We start from the raw sequence: 20,942 nt of genomic DNA on the forward strand, positions 1-20,942 counted from the left end.
TAAAGAATCACTTTTCCAGGGAAGGACAATAGGAAGAAGGGGAGAGGGGACACAGGGGACTGCAAACACAGGCATCACAGCCACAGACCTGCTCAATGAGAAGGTTGCAGATCTCCTGGAGCAGCACCACTATCCGCACGGGCATGTTGTAGTGCTTGGAGGTGACCCAGATCAAACACACCACGTGGAGCAGGGGGAGCAGGAAAGGCTTCACCTCGCTGAACTCAACCCTCTCTACGTCTTCCAAGCGGCGCTTGAGGGGTGTCAGGTGCAGGTGAACGTCCTGAGCTTCAGTCAAAGCTGTGTTGAGAGACGTGAGAAGCGGTAAGAACCACCCAGCTGCGGTGTGCTGGGTTCCCAGCTAGGTGCTGGCCTCACCACATGGAAAAGTGCCTGGGAAAAGAAACTGTCCTGACAAGCACTGAGCACCCTCAGCCACCTGTGTGCTGCAGGTCACTCACTCGTGAACATCACTCACCTGCGGCAGTAACCAGAACAGAAATAAGCTGATGTGATGGCAGGGGACAGGGAGCTGGGACAGGGCTTCGTGGAGAGCCTGAGTCCACAACTGCTAAAAAGTCACACGGAATTTGCCCAACAGCACCAAAAATACAGTGCTGCCATGGCTGTGAGCCATGGCCTTGCTGTACAGCACGACAGGCTGTACAGCCTTGGCCTGAGCCCTTTTTAGCTCAGTTTTGGCTCAAGCAACTCCTTGTCCAGTGGGCAGATGACGACGGCCCCACTAGTCCTGACTGTAATAGAAAACCTGTCAACAGTAAAGCAACTGATGTCTGACTCGTCGAAAGCTTTAGCTTAGCTCTGTACAGCTCTGTGGTTTTACCCTGAAGAATTACCCCAGAGCGCAAGCATTAATAAAACCAGATCGTTGTGCAATTAAACCTGTGGACCAACAAGAAGTGACAGAAGTGCTTGAATGCATGCAAAAATAACCCCTAAGGCCCAAGACCAAGGAAGAAGAGACTCCCACTATCAGCATCACCCTCCCAGCAAATCCACCAACAGCAGCCACACCAGTACAATGCCAGGGAAAGGGGCAGAGACTTAAAAGCAGGTGCACACAAATCTGAACTGCGCTGTAATGGAAATTAACAATTATAGTCCAAATTATCCAATTAGGGTTAGTATCGCTGTAGCCGGATTAAAACCAAATATTTGTTGTATTTTGATTAAACCCTTAAAGTATTAATTAGTTTAACAATGAACCCTTGGCTCCTTATATAAGGGGTGTTTCTCCAGCCCATTTAAACTGCACAATGCAGAGTGTGACACAGATCCTTAAGAGATTCAATGTTTGCACGTGAAGTGGTGAAGAACAGTGTTTTCTGCCAGCACGTGCACAGCTAACACAGTCTAGATGGTTTCATTGTGCCAGAGAGCAGCTGGGTTGGACATGGATGTCCAGCTGTGTTGGTCTGCAGGGACAGACCAGCAGGACTACACTGTTTTTCACTACAGACAGGGATTTGCAACATTTCCTTGGGCTGCGCTCAACTCCCCTAAGCAAAGCAAAGCAAGGAAATTCGGGCTGCAGTGGCCAAAGCCTGAGAAGCAGCGCTCTAACAAAGCAGTCTTAGGTACAAGATCTGTCCTCTTAGTCTGAACTCCCGTTCCTGCATAATAACACCAGAGGAGCTGGTGGAAGTTGAGGTGAGTCCTGTTAGAGTAATGCAAACACTTTATTACAGCAGAATAAATTCCCAAACCCATTCACCCTGAACTTTGGCAAGAGTCTGGCTCAACAGACCAGCGATGGAGCTTGTCCCAGCCTGGAAACAAAAGCCTAGACTCAAGCACAAGCAGCCCAGTCTCAATTCACAAACTAGAAAGATTTGGCTTGAAATCAGTCACACCAGGCCATGAAGAAAGGCCAGAAGCCAGCACTGTGGTAAAGTTGCCCCAGCATCTCACCTGCCTCAACATCCATTAGCATGGTTTTGAAGGCTGGGATGTAGCTGCTCTCAACTCTCTCCAGCAGCTCCATCATGTTCCTGACCTTCCTCGTTGTCAGCTGGTTGTAAATGCATTCCAGGTCATCACACCTACAGCAACCGAGACACAGAATCACAGAATCAGTTGGTTGGAAGAGACCCTCAAGATCATCGAGTCCAACCATAACCTAACCCCTGGCACTGCCCCGTGTCCCTGAGAATGTCATCTCTGTGACTGTTCAACCCCTCCAGGAATGGTGACTCCAGCACTGCCCTGGGCAGCCTGTTCCAATGCTTCACAACCCCTTCTGGGAAGAAATGTTTCCTAATATCCAACCTCAGCCTCCCCTGGCGCAACTTGAGGCCGTTTCCTCTCATCCTGGCGCTTGTTCCTGGGGAGCAGAGCCCGACCCCCCTGGCTCCAAGCTCCTTTCAGGCAGTTCAGAGATCAGAAGGTCTCCCCTCAGCTCCTGTTCTCCAGCTGAACCCCCCAGGTCCCTCAGCCACTCCCATCACACTTGTGCTCCAGCCCCTCACCAGCTCTATTCCCTTCTCTCAACTCACTCCACTACCTCAAGGTCTTTCTTGGCCTGAGGGGCCCAAAACTGATTTGAGGTTTGGCTTCCCCAGCGCTGAGTACAGTGGGACAGTCATTGCCCTGGGCCTGCTGGCCACACTGTTCTTGATGCACACCAGGATGCTGGTGGCCATGTTACCCACCTACACTGGGCCATCAGCTGTCCCCCAACATCATCTGTTTCCCCTGGGCCTGATTCAGGGCTTCCTCCAGCTACACATGGACTGTGGAAATGGGAGAAAGCTGCATGAGGCACAGACAAACCCTACAGGACAGAAAGTGCTGAGTTCAGCATGACAGCAGCTCTGCTACTGACAGAACATCGCTGAAAAAAAGCCATCGTGTTTCTGCAGGCATTAGCAACAGCTCTCCAGCCAGCAGGGCTTTGCCCCGAGTCAGCCTGAACCAGTGCAGCACAAAGGTTTTCAAAGGGCAGGAGGAAATACCACTCCCAGGCTCCTGAGCATCTAAAGCCCCTCTGGCCCTGACAGATGAACAGCAGCCAGCTGAGATGCACCATTTCCAGACAGCCCCCAGCAGGCGTCCATCAGCAATTCCTCCTGTGGATGGCTCCTAGTGAACAGTGACGAAAGAGTGCCCAGAGCGGGTGTGGAGTCTCCTTCTCTGAGACATTCGAACCCGCGTGGACCCACCTGTGTGATCTGCTCTGTGACCCTGCGTGAGCAGGGCTTGGACTGGGGGATCTGCAGAGGTCCCTTCAGCCCAACCAGCCTGGGATCCTGTAAAGGGCATTTCTGAAAAAAGTCCCTTGAGGTGTAGCCCCTGTGGTGGGGCTAAGTTAAAACACAGCCAGCTGCCCAGTGACCTCCCAGGCACTTTGCAGATCATGATGATTTTCTGTGCGGGAGCAATTTTCCTTAGTTGAAGCCTACATGAACCCCAAGTGGCCTGTTCTTCTCAACTCATGGAATTAGCAGCTCCACCACCAGCACTCTCCCTCTACACAAAACCAGCACCACAGGGCACCATGCACTGGCCAGGCTGCTCTGGGTACCTGTTCTTCCAGAACTCCAGCTCCACCTTCGGGTTCGGATTGCTGCCTTGCAGGAGAGGCTCTGAAGACTCTTTCTTCAGTGCCTCCTGGATCTGGTGGCTCCAGTCTATGATGGCCGACTCCATGGCATACACCAGAGATTTATCTATCCGTTCCATGCTGTAGTAAACAGAGTACGTGATTAACTTTGTTGATGTGCATTGCTCAGTTGGATCTACTTCCAATGGCCGTGTGGGCAGCTGGATTTTACAGGGTTTCACATTTCAAAACCACAAAACAATCAAACCCCATAAGATTTTGTCACTGGTTTAATATAGGAATTACACTCTGGAGAAAACGGCTGAATGTCTGCAGCAGGGTGGGCAACAACACTGTTCATAAAGTGAATGGTGGAAATGAAGAGCCAGTCGCCACCTCTCTGCACAGCCAGTCATTGTCACATCAGATCCATTCAGGTTCAGGATCTGACCTGGAGACTCACACATCCAGCAAGATTCTCTCTCCCCATACCATTCTCCCTCAAAATATTCTACATCCCTGCAGTCATTAACTCACTTAATTCAGCAAGAAACGCCACCAAGTGGGCTGGGAAGCTGAGGACAGGTCACCCCACTGCCTTGGAAGCAGTAACTTCTCACAAAATCCCACCCGCACCACGTCCTGTCTGAGGAGTGATTCATTCCACTGCACCCACACATCTCCTGGGGTTCCACAGGGGCACGCACGCAGCCCAGACACGATGACAACTTGATGTACAAACGCATCTGCTTCTCTGGACCTTCCAGAACCTGTTATTTTGGGGTGGTACTCACGATTTCTCATTTTCCAGATCAATGTCCTCAATTCCCTCTGAGCCAGCTGGGAGAGGCAGCAAGGTCTTGCCGTCTACTTGGCCAACAACTGTGAAAATGGTACTTTTGAGGTTGTGGACATGACGCACGATGTCTTGTGACACCACTTGTGGCCAGCCCTGATGGTTCTTCTTGTTCGTTAGGATGGGCACGATCACCTACAGCGGGAGTCACGGAAGACCAATGGAGAAAAAAGTGCAGCAGGAGACGGACAGGCCACCAGGCTCTGAGGTCTGTGCTTGGCCAAGCCTGGAGACCCATATTCATTGCTGTCTCAAGCAGTTCCCATGTGAAATAGAGGCAGCTGATGATGAATGGGCATCTCTACAGGCCCACTTTATACAGCAGAACACCCTTTTCCCCAAATCCAAGCAGCCAAGGAGGGTGGAAGCCAGTAGGCAAAGTGAGCAGCCCCATCCCCAGGCTCTCCCAGCCTTTCAAGCCCGCAACTGGAGATGGCCCCATGGGCTGCTGTCCCTTGCCCTCACAACTGTCCCCGGTGCTTGGTCCCCATGTCCCTGCCCATGGGCACAGCCGTCAGGCTGCCCTTTGAGCCTGCCAGGGCTGGGCTGAGCTCAGTGTGCTGCAAGGGAAGGTCTGCTGGTACCCCCTGGGATACACTGGTGGTGAGGGGCCCCCAGGTCCCAGCTGCAGCCCACCAAACAGGAGCTTTGCCTTTATCAGCACTTTTACTGACCCGGCAGCATGGGGTTGTGGGGCTGGTCGGGGTTTGCCCAGATTTGAGCTGCTTTTGGCTTGTTTGAGCTGTGACAGCAACACCGTGTCTGTCACCTATCCTGGCTGGCTCTGCACTGGGACCAGCCTGTGGCAACAGCCTAACAAAGCCAGGTTGTCCCTAGTGACAAACAACAGCCCTTTGTGTTACTGGACTCAGGGTGGGGGTAGGGGAGGGGGGGGAGGTGACTAAAGGCATAAAAATAGCTGCAAATGGACATAAAATTGAAACGGAATAAAGCAGCTCAGCACCTCCATGGTGCTGTCCCAGGATGCTGAAGACTCTTTGGAACTGTGGCTGGCTCTGTAGACCCGAAGAAGACCCGACCAGCCACCTTCGTGCCCAGGGAGCCGTGGGAAGGGGGAGCACAACCCCAGGGAACACACGGGCAGGTGCTGACGAGTTCACCTTCAGCAGTTTTAGCTGCATTATTAGCAAGATGTGTCTCTATTACTTAAAGCATGTGGACTGCTAATGCCAGTGATGTTGTAACCAGGCAAATGATAGCCGTTCATTTTCTTTCTGACTGTTAAAATGATAACTGGACTCAGGATGAAGCCCCAGCCCACAGAGCAGGTGTGTTCCCTTCGGCACCGCAGGAGTGAAGCAACAAGTGGACAAGGTCACCAGCTGTGACCCCTCACTGAATAAAGACAAAGTGTGGGCAGAGGAACACACGACCCCAACCCCAGGAAATTCAAGACCTTTTTCACCCTCACGCAGACCCACCCCATCTGCCTGACCCAGCACCACCGCTGCTTTTGCCTTCAAGTGAAGCTTGAGAGGAAAATAGGATGAAAACCAGGCACAATCTGCTCCCTGCAGAAATACTGCATGTCTGCACAGGGGAGAGCAAAGCCTGCAAACACGCAGCTGGGACGCACAATCCCGGCTCCCAAAGGCATTCAGAAAACGGGATTTAACAGGATCTGCCAAAGTGTTCCTACCCCACCATCTACCCATAGCAGACGGTGCTTGCAATGCTATTGGCCAGCCGTGATGCAAAACCACTGTTTGTGCAGACTTCGCAAGACCACGGGGCTCATCAAAACAAAAGCTCCCCGTATAAATCATGTGTTTTCTCACAAAACCAGGATAACCAGTCTGGCAGCCTGCTCTTGGGAATCCAATCTATCAGTCACCATCTTAATATACCAAACATCATGATCAGAGCTTCTCAAATCCAGCAGCTCCTCTGCTTTCCCATTACAGCCTCATTCCTGAGACTTCTCCAGGTGAGGAGCCATCAGGAATAAACCGAAACAACATTGTCTAGTTCAGGCTAATAACACAGCAAAGCAAAAGCACTCGAACCTCTTGACGATCTCTTTAAGAAAACATCAGCCCACCTGAGATAACCCGACACTGAGCTACAGGAGGCTCCTGAACATCACAAAACACTTTTTCACTAGGAGAGTAATCGAGCACTGGCCCAGGTTGCTCAAAGAGGTTGTGAAGTCTCCATCCTTAGAGATAATGAAGAGCTACCTGGACATGGCCCTGGGCAACTGGCTCTGGATGGCCCTGCTTGAGCAGGGGTTTGGAGTAGGTGACCTGCAGATGTCCCCTCCAGCACCTGTGGGTACATCAGTCCCACAAGGACCCCACTGATAGACAGAGCTGATGTGGATCAGCATTCAGGTGGTTTATATGAGTTCTAAAGCCGTCCATGGTACTGCAAAGGGCAGAGTTAAGGGTACAAGTGCATCAGCAGAGAAGGGAGGGAGGCCAAGGAGCCTGTCTGTAGGAGGGGACACCTTCCCCGCTGCCATGTGCGAGGGGCACCCGGTACTCATGGGTGCCAGGGCTCCCTCTGCACCTCCGGGGCTGCCCAGGCCTCACAGGATCCCAGCCTGGTTAGGTTGAAGGGACCTCTGCAGATCCCCCAGTCCAAGCCCTGCTCACGCAGGGTCCCAGAGCAGATCACACAGGTGGGTCCAGGCGGGTTTCAATGTCTCAGAGAAGGAGACTCCACACCCGCCCTGGGCAGCCTGGGCCAGGCTCTGGCACCTCCCAGCAAACAAATTTCTCCTCATGTTGAGCCTGCCCCCGTGGCCCCTCATCCTCACCTCCTCCACGAGGGCGGCAAAGTGCCGCAGGGCATCGGCGGGCAGGTCCCCGCAGAGCAGCTCCCCGGGGCCGGCGCCGGGGGCCCGCAGGAAGAACAGCCCCTTGCGGCGGGCGGCGGGGGGCGGCGGGGGCGGCCCCAGCTCCAGCTCCCCGGCCGGGCCCCGCCAGAGCAGCAGCGCCGGCCCCGCCGGCCCCGCCAGGAAGCTCCGCAGCAGCGGCCCCGCCGCCTCCCCGCCTGCCCAGCGCTCCCAGCGCTCCGCCGGCACCCCCAGCCCCCGCGCCGCGCACCGGCACAGCCGCTCGGCGCCGGGCACCGGCTCCACCGCCTGCTCCATCCGGCCGGCACCGGCGGGTGTTGGCGGGGAAGAGCCGCGTTGCCCGGGGGAAGGGACACTGCGAGGAGCCGGGGGCGGGCCGGGGCGGGACCCAGCTCGCCTGGGAGACGCAGCTGCCCCGGGCAACCACGGGTATCAACACAAGCTGGGGATGGAGGGCCTGAGAGCAGCCCTGCGAAGGACTTGGGGGTGCTGGGGGATGCTCCCTCTGGGGGGGGTCTGGATACCACTGGATCCACCTGGGCACCCCCAAAGTGCCTTTTTAGCACTTATTTTTCTCCTGAAAAAGCAAACACAGCGGGGCTTTCTCCCACCTGGTTTGGCCTTTAGGAAGGGAAGAGCAGAAGAAGGGGCCTTGGGGACTAGAACCACTACGCAAACATTTGATTAGGGAGACAGGAGCTAGAGATTTGTCTGTCACTGTGGAAGAGGTGACAGCGGTGTGATCTTTGCCTCCAGACTAATCCCAAAAATATGCCCAAGCTAGAAATGGGTCAAATGGGGAAAGGGAATGGGCCTGGACCACAATGGCAAACTGATTGTTCAGAACTCCCAGGAAAAGGGGGGTACCGATATTTGTTGGTATTAACTGATGTTTTTTCAGGTTGGCCAGAAGCGTTCCCTACCAGGACAGCAAAAGCTTAGGAGGTGACTACAACACTGATAAAATAATACCAAGGCTTGGAGGCCCAGCTGTTAGATCCTCTGATTGAGGGCCACATTTTACTGACGAGTATGTGAAGTCTTTTGCAGAAAACTTTGAAACCATAATAGGAAGGTCCATTTCAAGACCCCCTGACTGCTACCAATATCAGAGAACAGAATGCCTGGATTCGCCATTCTAGAGTGAAGAAAGCCTGCGAAACACCACGGAGGGTAACCCGGGCGCAACCTGGAAAACTCTGTTTTTCACAGTCACCTTTTGGTCCTTCTGGGGGACCAGCCTGGGTGGTGCTTCCCGCATTGGGAAGAAGAAACCCAAAAGAACAAACAAGTAGAATTTCTGGTAGATATGGGGGCAACACTAATGAAAACCTGGATAGAAGAAACTTCAACCCCATGATGGGAGGGACCTTTTCTTGTTTTGTTAACTACAGAACCAGCTGTTGGGAGGGCAGAGAAAAGATGGACACACGTCTCTCAAGCTAAAGGACCCCTGACGGAAGAAAGAACCTTGAAAGTATCTCAAGAACCGGGCAAACTGAAATTGAAGTTGACTCGGGGTTGTAAATGGACTGTGGTATAAGCATATCCACAAAGGGAACTTACCAACAGGATTGTGTAAGAAATGTCTAAGAATAGAAGATCAGGAAACCAGAGCTCGGTTGAGGATTCCAGTTGCCACTGGAAGAATAGAAAAAGAATAGCGGAGAATGGTGGGAGGTATTTACTGAAGGGGTGAATGGGAATTTAGAGCCCACCAGTGATGAAAAGAATAGAGTGCAGACAGAGAAATCAAATTCCGTGTTGCTCCTGTTGTTCCTAGGAAGTGAAGGCCAAGAGTTGGGAAACGATAATCGCCACGCTAACGACAAAAACAGGAAAGGCGGGGACACGGCCCTCGCTGCCGAGAAGACGACGAACTCGGCTGCGGCTGCAACCTGCTCGGCCAGAGAGCGTGGAAACCTGGACCTGATCCTCTTGCCAGGAGCGGTGACTTATTCTTCCCAACTTAGCCTGGCCAATCCCTGTACCAAGTGCTACGAGCGTGTGAGAATAGGAAGACTAACCCAGTATGTTCTACATTATCACACTCGTATTAATTCTGGATGTTATGATAGAACAAAATTGGAGAAGTGTGAAATCCAAGGGCAGGAATGATGGGTAGCAACTAACCTAGAGAAAGGTGGACTCGCTGTAGGCTCTGCCTCCTGCCCTAGGGGAGAACAGAGCATCTGTTTTACACAAGCTGGTAGGAGGGGCTATTCAGATGGAGGGGGAGTGCAAGACAAAACTTGAAACAGAGAGGAGTTTAATAAATGCCCCATAGGAGGAATGCAAACTTGGAAAGATGGTGAATGGCCTGCACAAAGAATATCTGAATACTATGATCCAGCCACATGGGCCCAAGATGGAAACTGGGGATCCCGTACCCCTATATATATGCTAAACCAAATTATTCGGTTGCAAGCAGTGGTTGAAATAATAAGCAACCAGACGGCTGAGGCACCGAATCTCATAGCGAGACAATTGTCTCAGACCAGAGCTGCAGTGTACCAAAATCAGGGAGCGTGAGATTGGCTTTCAGCTGAAGAGAGGGGGGCGTCTGTGGGAAACTGAATACTTCGGAGTGTTGTTTGGAAAGAGATAACGATGGGGAAGCCATAATGAAAATAGCAGAGGAGATAAAACGCGTTGCACATGTACCAGTACAGAAGTGGAATTCTATACTTACTAGCCATTGGTGGGGTAACTTATTTGGGGGAGCCTGGTGGAAGAAAATAGGCTTCATGATAGTATGTGCATTTCTGGGTTTACTGTTTGTGCCACGTATGACCCCGCGCTTTGTTCGGTTAATACATTCAGTAGTCCAAGCCATGCAAACCTCAGGCACGCCTATAGATCCTGAAATGGCAGCAAAAGGAACGGGGTATAAACTAATGATTTTAAAAGATAACACCAAACTGGACCTGGCCATCGCACTGGGAAGAAGAAACCCAAAAGGAAAGCGCTAGGAACTGCAGTGAGCGGGGTCACCACGCCAAAGAGCGCGAGCTCCCGCTGCAGCCCAACAGATGCCATTGCTGCCGGGGCACCAGCCACCCGGTCATCAGCTGCCCCAGAAGAGCAACACGAATGTTTTGTTCAACATGAGAATTTGTTTGTTCTTTGAGGGAGAAAGATAAGTCTTCTCCTGTCGAAGCAGCCTTCTTACTTGTGGTCCGAGAAAAGGTTAAATAGGGAATCATCACATTAGTACAAGAATTTACTAACCTTCCCGAAAAGGGGGGAACTGACAGAGGGAACTAACTAACTAACTAACCCATGATGTTAAGAAGAAACAGAACCTCGTCGAATGCCAAGGTAAGAGGTTTTACAGCACCTAGATGTAAACTTGAGAAGACGAGATAACGAAGATTTACAGCAAAAGGGGGGAACCAGTCTGATTTCAATCGACTTGGCAGCTTGGGTTCCAGTCCACTCAACATAATGAGCCAAAGGTAAAGAGGTCACTGTGACGAGGCCGAAGGAGCCTTCATCCAAAGACCCTCCTCAAGACCACCAGATGGCACTGCGCAGGTGCAACAGGGAGGGGTCAAGGAGGAGACTACGGAAATGATCACCTGGGACTCATTTTAAGAAGAAGCGGGAAAGGTTATGAATATGTAGAGGCGTTCCTGGGGTCATTATGAATACGTAGCACCTTACTGTATTAAACACACCTCATTCAGCTTCTTTGGGGAACTGAGAACTTGCTGAGCTGACACCAAGTCCTGCTGTGTCCCTGTCACCCGCAGAGTGCCCGCATCCTCCCCACGGTAGCGGGCATTGTGACAAAGGTTCTATGTCAGCTGGGTGTGGCAGCCGAGCGCCCCCTAGGGGAGGGGGAGCCTGTCAGCCCCGGGCCTGTCACTGCCTGCTGTCCCCCCTGTCAGCAGCGAGGCCTCGGAAAAGTTTCCAAAACATCCCCAGACTTGGGTCCAGCGTGGCCAAAAGTCTCCAAGAGACAAGTCGGAAAGAAGGATATGGAACAAAGGGAGAAAGCGAAGGGAGCAAGCCAAAGGGAGGGAAGAGGAAAATCTAGTGCCAGGCTGCAGGACTGAAATGGAGGAATGGAAAGACAAAAGCCAGGAAGCAGGAGAGTTTGAGAAAAGGAGAGAGGAAAGAAGAGACATGCAGCCAGACGAGGGCTTAGTGAGAGAGGCTGGCACAGAGAACAGGATGAGAAGGAAATAAGGCAAGGCAAAATACGGCAAAGGACGTTTCCTCACTTTATATTTTCTACCACATACATCTGGAGACGAGCAGGGAAGCCATCAGACCTGATGGATTAGGCCCAAACAAAAACCCCAGCTACTTGAGACACTTAGACTAAGCCTAAAATGCAAAGATCTCTCCATAAGGATGGGTTTTATACTCTACTTCCACAATCTGCTGGCAGTACAAAAGAATAAGCGGCAGATCTACTTAGGCTGAGTCACGGTGGTTTTGTGCAGAAGGATGTGGAACAAAGGGAGAAAGCAAAGGGAGCAGGACAAAGGGAGGGAAGAGGAAAAACTAGTGCTGAGCTGCAGGACTGAAATGGAGGAGGTTTTGCATTTTCTTATGATACAGTTGTATAGGTGGCTTCAAGCCTAGACAACACGATTTCACGTTTTTCTTCTGGAGTTATGCATTTGCTGTTCTTTCTTTCTTCTTGTTCTTCTAGCAGGATCATTTTATCTGAGCATGGCAGTGGCCCTAAAGGCACTTGCTTTGATAGAGCTGTCCAATAAGGTGTTGAACAAGTCCTCGCAGACACGCAATGATGTAGCACGCTATAGAAATCAGTGCTTCTGTTACTTCGATTAAAGAAGTAATTTCTCTCAATATTCCAAACCAAGATTCTAACAATCCCATGAGTGGACTATCTACACCTGAATTCTCAGCCAATTCTTCTGCTGAAGCTGTGGTTAGACATATATCACCTTTTTCTGCCAACATCCTATCTGGGACCATGTTATTTTCCCATGCCATTCTACTAGTAGCATCTAATTGCTTGGTGATTCATTTAACTGCTTGTCTAGTATAACTTATAAATAAATGTTATTTATCCCGTCTACATTCTTGTTTGTAGTTACCTACCAAAACAAAAAGGACTCAGAACCCGCAGCTAACTTGACTTCTTGCTTTGTGTTCCTTGGGGACTCCTCTGGGGACCCCAATCTAATTGAAATAAACCCTGTCATCAGAGGAAAGCCCTCAACTCCTTTTTCTGTTGCCCTGATGGATCACAGGGTTCAAATGCCAGGGTAAAAGGAATTTCCAATTGTACGACGTCACAGGTACCTTCCCAGCGGGGGATAAAATGGAATGAAGTGTCATCTTCCCACAGTACCACCAAAGATCCACTCAAGAAGCATTTGAGGACATATGAGGACCAACTTCCCGTGTCTCTGCACACCTACTCATGTTCCTAGGAACTTGGTATCATTCCTGCCGCGTCGTGAGAGACAGGCAGTATGATTTTCAATTATTCCTGAAAATGCCAGGGGGATTTTGATATTTTTCCCTGCAAAGCTGGAAACAGTAGGGAGAGAGTATGACACGACTTATTTCTCCATGCCGTAGAGTCTTGGCATAAGGCTAAGACGCACTCCATCCCCTGTCAATCTTCGCTCCACCCCAGAGGGAAGGGTACCACTTGGGCCACAGGCCTTCCTGCCGCACAGGCATAGCAATTGCTCGTTTAGGCTTTGCACCATATATTTGATCCATTCTACCCAGGCATTTGTACCTCCATATATGTTGAACCTTCCCAGGGCATCTTTTCTACTAATGTCTATTTGTGATCCATAAACCCCACTTACTGAATCATCTGCTCTCTGTCTTGCAATTAGCAAAGGGTTGCACTGCAGAGACTCACATCCTGGGAGAGACTGTCCTTTAGATAGGGTCATTTTTCTTTTCAACTCTATAACCGTTCATTGCTCACTGTCCATCCCCTAAACTCTGTGCTCCAAATAACACTGTACCAGGAGGGGCAATGAGAGACAGTAACAAAAACTGTGCACTTCTTTAAATCATCCTTAGACTCAGGCCCCTTGGACACGTTTCTTTTCATAACTCCATTCTCTTTAGCTCTGTACATCCCCACAGTTAAGGATGTGGCAATCATCTACTCAAATTATTAGGGAACCTTCAGTTTCAGTGACGTTTGTTAAGTAACCCATTTGTAAATTCTACATACGCAGGATTAACAATCCCCAAAGGTTTCATTTCATTTTCATCTCTGTATCTTTAGTCGAAGGGGGTCATCAGTTGTCAATACTTGCCACTCGTCATTGTCCTTTGGAGGTTCCATTGGCTCTTTAATCCGTGTCTAATGAGTCCACCCTTTCTCAGCTGGTCGTACCACTGTCTCGGTGAGCAGCAGAACTTGAAATGCTCCTTCCCAATCTGGCTGAAGCTTCCGTTTCTTTCCAGGATTTGACCAGGACCCAGTTTTCAGGCTGAAACTTGTGAGCTGAAAACTCTAAAGGCAGAGTTTGTGCCAGAAGGCCTTGTGCCTGAGAGAAGATAGGCAAGACAACCCGAGTATACAGTTTTTGAGAAATAAATCCTTAGTTTCAAACTGTGGAGGTCCACCTGTTATTAAACTTTTGCTACCACTGCTGCTGCGGCAGTGCTCAGGAGGAAAGCTTCTCCCCAGCTGGCAAGGTGATCAACCAACACTAGTATGTATTTAATTCCACCAGCTACAGGCAAATCACCTTGAATATTTTGAGAGAGTTGTAAACTTGGACCCTGCCCTCCTGCAGGCTGCTTTTTAAGTGCCTTTTTATTTATTCTTTTACAAACCACCCATCTTTCACAAATTTGCTTGGCTATAGTATAAATTCCCGTATTACGTCACACATTGCTTGTGTTCCCCAATAACTCTCCTGATGTAGAATCGCCGATACCTCCCTCATGATTTGCTTATTTAACATTTCTCTACCATCTGGGAGTACCCATTTCCCACTCTGTTCCCTGGCCCCTAATTCTTGGAGGACTTCTTCTTATTTTTCATCAAAAACTGGAATTTCCTGTGAGGCCAGGACCTCAAGCGTGAGATAACTTACAGTTATCACTTCAGGTTTTAAGGCTGCTTCTCAGGCCATTTCATCTGATAACCAATCTCCCCTGACACAAAAGGAGTTTCCCCTCTGATGTCCCAATGGACATCATGTACTACAGCCACTTCTATTGGTGACATCAGATTATGTAACACTTGTCCAACTGGTTCTTCACAAACCAATTCTTTCCCTTTGCTATTCATTAGACCCCATTCTTCCCAGATTTTCCCAAAGGTGTGCACTACTCCAAATGCATATCTAGAACCGTTACAGATGGTACCTTCTTTTCCATCTAACATTTGCAGTGCCTGATTGACAGCGTATAGCTGGCATGTTTGAGCTGACCAGTTATTAGGTAACCTGCCCGTTTCTTATTTCACCACTCACACCTTCAACGATGGCACACCCATTGTGTCTTTTCCCCTGAATTATCCCTGAAGTCCCATCTATGAGGAGGTGCAGCCCATTGTCATCTCTCCTCAGGAAAGCAGCAGGGTTTAATTTCCTGCTTTCTTTCACCAGAAGAGCGGTGACTGCTGCAGTTTGCACACACTCAAGACACTGGCTCTAAGAGCTTAGATAAGTGTGCCACTGGCTGTCGCTTCCCCCCAGCCCACTTGCTGGTGGAGCAGTGTGGGAGGCAGAACAGGCCACCCTGTGCAAGCATTGCTCAACAGTACCAAAAACATCTCTCTATTATCAACACTGCTTTTAGCACGAATCAAAAAACATAGTCCCATACCAGGTACCACAAAGAACATTAACTCCACCCTGGCCAAAACCAACACAAACTTCCAGGTAATAGAATAGCTCTCAAATTTTCTCCTTATCACCCCCCCAGGCAGTAACTGTGCTTCCACACCCAGAGCCTGTAAAACGTTTGTCTCTAATAAATAAGCTGGGGAATCTTCCACTAATATATTCCTTCCCCACACACTTTTAATTCTTATTATCACAGATAGGAATTTATTCATAATTGTCTCTCCTTCCTCCCTGCTAACCCATTTATTACAACTCTTTCTTCAGTTTTAGATCTTTTTAGGGTAGAACTTAGAAGGGATAGGGTAGCTTCTGTTTTTACTACAAACTAGACCTCATTACCTCCTACTTTACCAATTACATGCCCCTTTGCCATTTAAACAAGTTGCCCCACAAAAAAGAAACACCACAAATATTTTCAGCCCCTCTGATTTTCCAAAGTGTATTGAGTTTTCCTCCTTTAGTCATTTCTAACAGTTGCCGTCCTCAGGGTAAATATCCCACATTTCCACAATAAGAGCATTCCATTTTCTCTCACTCTCTCACTGTACCAAGTGCTACGAGCGTGTGAGAATAGGAAGACTAACCCAGTATGTTCTACATTATCACACTCGTATTAATTCTGGATGTTATGGTAGAACAAAATTGGAGAAGTGTGAAATCCAAGGGCAGGAATGATGGGTAGCAACTAACCTAGAGAAAGGTGGACTCGCTGTAGGCTCTGCCTCCTGCCCTAGGGGAGAACAGAGGATCTGTTTTACACAAGCTGGTAGGAGGGGCTATTCAGATGGAGGGGGAGTGCAAGACAAAACTTGAAACAGAGAGGGGTTTAATAAATGCCCCATAGGAGGAATGCAAACTTGGAAAGATGGTGAATGGCCTGCACAAAGAATATTTGAATACTATGATCCAGCCACATGGGCCCAAGATGGAAACTGGGGATCCCGTACCCCTATATATATGCTAAACCAAATTATTCGGTTGCAAGCAGTGGTTGAAATAATAAGCAACCAGACGGCTGAGGCACCGAATCTCATAGCGAGACAATTGTCTCAGACCAGAGCTGCAGTGTACCAAAATCAGGGAGCGTGAGATTGGCTTTTAGCTGAAGAGAGGGGGGCGTCTGTGGGAAACTGAATACTTCGGAGTGTTGTTTGGAAAGAGATAACGATGGGGAAGCCATAATGAAAATAGCAGAGGAGATAAAACGCGTTGCACATGTACCAGTACAGAAGTGGAATTCTATACTTACTAGCCATTGGTGGGGTAACTTATTTGGGGGAGCCTGGTGGAAGAAAATAGGCTTCATGATAGTATGTGCATTTCTGGGTTTACTGTTTGTGCCACGTATGACCCCGTGCTTTGTTCGGTTAATACATTCAGTAGTCCAAGCCATGCAAATCTCAGGCACGCCTACAGATCCTGAAATGGCAGCAAAAGGAACGGGGTATAAACTAATGATTTTGAAAGATAACACCAAACTGGACCTGGCCATCGCACTGGGAAGAAGAAACCCAAAAGGAAAGCGCTAGGAACTGCAGTGAGCGGGGTCACCACGCCAAAGAGCGCGAGCTCCCGCTGCAGCCCAACAGACGCCATTGCTGCCGGGGCACCAGCCACCCGGTCATCAGCTGCCCCAGAAGAGCAACACGAATGTTTTGTTCAACATGAGAATTTGTTTGTTCTTTGAGGGAGAAAGATAAGTCTTCTCCTGTCGAAGCAGCCTTCTTACTTGTGGTCCGAGAAAAGGTTAAATAGGGAATCATCACGTTAGTACAAGAATTTACTAACCTTCCCGAAAAGGGGGGAACTGACAGAGGGAACTAACTAACTAACTAACCCATTCTGTTAAGAAAAAACAGAACCTCGTCGAATGCCAAGGTAAGAGGTTTTACAGCACCTAGATGTAAACTTGAGAAGACGAGATAACGAAGATTTACAGCAAAAGGGGGGAACCAGTCTGATTTCAATCGACTTGGCAGCTTGGGTTCCAGTCCACTCAACATAATGAGCCAAAGGTAAAGAGGTCACTGTGACGAGGCCGAAGGAGCCTTCATCCAAAGACCCTCCTCAAGACCACCAGATGGCACTGCGCAGGTGCAACAGGGAGGGGTCAAGGAGGAGACTACGGAAATGATCACCTGGGACTCATTTTAAGAAGAAGCGGGAAAGGTTATGAATATGTAGAGGCGTTCCTGGGGTCATTATGAATACGTAACACCTTACTGTATTAAACACACCTCATTCAGCTTCTTTGGGGAACTGAGCAATTGCTGAGCTGACACCAAGTCCGGCTGTGTCCCTGTCACCCGCAGAGTGCCCGCATCCTCCCCACGGTAGCGGGCATTGTGACAAAGGTTCTATGTCAGCTGGGTGTGGCAGCCGAGCGCCCCCTAGGGGAGGGGGAGCCTGTCAGCCCCGGGCCTGTCACTGCCTGCTGTCCCCCCTGTCAGCAGCGAGGCCTCGGAAAAGTTTCCAAAACATCCCCAGACTTGGGTCCAGCGTGGCCAAAAGTCTCCAAGAGACAAGTCGGAAAGAAGGATATGGAACAAAGGGAGAAAGCGAAGGGAGCAAGCCAAAGGGAGGGAAGAGGAAAATCTAGTGCCGGGCTGCAGGACTGAAATGGAGGAATGGAAAGACAAAAGCCAGGAAGCAGGAGAGTTTGAGAAAAGGAGAGAGGAAAGAAGAGACATGCAGCCAGACGAGGGGTTAGTGAGAGAGGCTGGCACAGAGAACAGGATGAGAAGGAAATAAGGCAAGGCAAGGCTGGGCCAAAGGACGTTTCCTTGCTTTATATTTTCTACCACATACATCTGGAGACGAGCAGGGAAGCCATCAGACCTGATGGATTAGGCCCAAACAAAAACCCCGGCTACTTGAGACACTTAGACTAAGCCTAAAATGCAAAGATCTCTCCATAAGGATGGGTTTTATACTCTACTTCCACAATCTGCTGGCAGTACAAAAGAATAAGCGGCAGATCTACTTAGGCTGAGTCACGGTGGTTTTGTGCAGAAGGATATGGAACAAAGGGAGAAAGCAAAGGGAGCAGGACAAAGGGAGGGAAGAGGAAAAACTAGTGCTGAGCTGCAGGACTGAAATGGAGGAGGTTTTGCATTTTCTTATGATACAGTTGTATAGGTGGCTTCAAGCCTAGACAACACGATTTCACGTTTTTCTTCTGGAGTTATGCATTTGCTGTTCTTTCTTTCTTCTTGTTCTTTTAGCAGGATCATTTTATCTGAGCATGGCAGTGGCCCTAAAGGCACTTGCTTTGATAGAGCTGTCCAATAAGGTGTTGAACAAGTCCTCGCAGACACGCAATGATGTAGCACGCTATAGAAATCAGTGCTTCTGTTACTTCGATTAAAGAAGTAATTTCTCTCAATATTCCAAACCAAGATTCTAACAATCCCATGAGTGGACTATCTACACCTGAATTCTCAGCCAATTCTTCTGCTGAAGCTGTGGTTAGACATATATCACCTTTTTCTGCCAACATCCTATCTGGGACCATGTTATTTTCCCATGCCATTCTACTAGTAGCATCTAATTGCTTGGTGATTCATTTAACTGCTTGTCTAGTATAACTTATAAATAAATGTTATTTATCCCGTCTACATTCTTGTTTGTAGTTACCTACCAAAACAAAAAGGACTCAGAACCCGCAGCTAACTTGACTTCTTGCTTTGTGTTCCTTGGGGACTCCTCTGGGGACCCCAATCTAATTGAAATAAACCCTGTCATCAGAGGAAAGCCCTCAACTCCTTTTTCTGTTGCCCTGATGGATCACAGTGTTCAAATGCCAGGGTAAAAGGAATTTCCAATTGTACGACGTCACAGGTACCTTCCCAGTGGGGGATAAAATGGAATGAAGTGTCATCTTCCCACAGTACCACCAAAGATCCACTCAAGAAGCATCTGAGGACATATGAGGACCAACTTCCCGTGTCTCTGCACACCTACTCATGTTCCTAGGAACTTGGTATCATTCCTGCCGCGTCGTGAGAGACAGGCAGTATGATTTCCAATTATTCCTGAAAATGCCAGGGGGATTTTGATATTTTCCCCTGCAAAGCTGGAAACAGTAGGGAGAGAGTATGACACGACTTATTTCTCCGTGCCGTAGAGTCTTGGCATAAGGCTAAGACGCACTCCATCCCCTGTCAATCTTCGCTCCACCCCAGAGGGAAGGGTACCACTTGGGCCACAGGCCTTCCTGCTGCACAGGCATAGCAATTGCTCGTTTAGGCTTTGCACCATATATTTGATCCATTCTACCCAGGCATTTGTACCTCCATATATTTTGAACCTTCCCTGGGCATCTTTTCTACTAATGTCTATTTGTGATCCATAAACCCCACTTACTGAATCATCTGCTCTCTGCCTTGCAATTAGCAAAGGGTTGCACTGCAGAGACTCACATCCTGGGAGAGACTGTCCTTTAGATAGGGTCATTTTTCTTTGCAACTCTATAACCGTTCATTGCTCACTGTCCATCCCCTAAACTCTGTGCTCCAAATAACACTGTACCAGGAGGGGCAATGAGAGCACAGGCGGCGGCCTTCCCCGGCCCCAACCACCGCCTGCCCGCCCCAGTCCGCCGCAGCGAGCCCGGCCGCCCATCCCCGCCCAGAGTTCCTCCCCACCCCCGCCCCGGCCTTTCGCCAGCGAGTTCGCCTCCCCCCCGGGAAGCCGGGGCGTCCCTGCCGGCTCCGTGCCCGGGGTGGACGGCGGGGGGGGGTGGACGGCGCGGGGGGGGGGGGCACGCGGGCGTCCCGCGGTTTCTCAGCCCCGCTGTCGGAGGCCTAACCCCCTCACCTGCCCGTGCTGCCGCCTCCCGCGCTTCTTCCTCGGTGGCTCGCTCGCTCGGTCCCTCGGCCCGCTGCCCGCCCCGGCCGCGGGCTGAAGAAGAAACCGACCCCGCCAGCGGCTTTGCCTCCCCCCGGGGAGGCATAGAGACACCGCGTCCCCGTCCCCGTCTCCCCGTCCCGGCCCGCCTGCCTCCCTGCCTACCCGCGCGCGGGGTTCCTCGGCCGATCGGCAAGACGCTCCCGCGCTGGCCTCCCCGCGACCGCCCGCCCGACGGGCTTGACTCCGAGCGACTGACCGTTGGGCACCTGGCGGGGGGCAGGGGGCCGGTTGCCGGGCGGCGGGGAGAGCGCGCATGCGCGGCGCGCGCAGTTGCCGACCCCCTCCGGCCCTTCCCGCGGGTGGGCCGGAGGGGGCGGGGGGCAAGGCGAGGGCGGGAGAGACCGCGCTTTGGGGTGCGGGCGGGGGGGGGGTGTTTGTGCTCGCCGTGCAGTCTGAGCCGGAAGACGAAGTGAAATTATACGGCGGCGGCGGCGGCGGCAGGTGCGGGTGGGGGGCACGACGACACCACCACGACCCCGCCGCCCCTGCCGAAATAAACCCCCACCAAAAAAAAAAAAAAACACCGCCACGAAACCCGCATCCCCACGCCACGCGCGAGCCCCGAAACTCCAGACACGGACTCGCCGAGCGTGTGCACGGATCGCGAGGGTCGAAAAGCTCGACTCGTAGACTCGCGTACACTGTCCCGCAGCGGTCCGGTCCGGTTCGGTTCGGTTCGGTTCAGTTCAGGCCTTTCCCGCCGGTCCGGTGCGGTCCGGTCCGGTTCAGTCCTTGCCCGCCGGTCCCACTTACTTAGACTAAGCCTAAAATGCACAGATCTCTCCATAAGGATGGGTTTTATACTCTACTTCCACAATCTGCTGGCACTACAAAAGAATAAGCGGCAGATCTACTTAGGCTGAGTCACGGTGCTTTGCTCCTAAGACCATGCATACCATGGGAATATTTCAGCTGCATGTCCCACCCCAACCCCAGAGAGCAAGAGCTCCAGGAACAGGTGGAGAAACAGGGAAG

At 50.6% G+C, this 20,942-nt stretch overlaps 1 pseudogene; it reads right to left on the bottom strand.

The window, feature by feature from the left end:
• Positions 1 to 20,283, bottom strand: part of LOC139826100 (dynein axonemal heavy chain 9-like) — a 97,039-nt pseudogene extending 76,756 nt beyond the window's left edge.
• Positions 20,284 to 20,942: the final 659 nt, after the last annotated feature.

The sequence above is a fragment of the Patagioenas fasciata genome, chromosome 35 (genome assembly GCF_037038585.1).
Source record: "Patagioenas fasciata isolate bPatFas1 chromosome 35, bPatFas1.hap1, whole genome shotgun sequence".
NCBI classification, from domain to species: Eukaryota; Metazoa; Chordata; class Aves; order Columbiformes; family Columbidae; genus Patagioenas; species Patagioenas fasciata.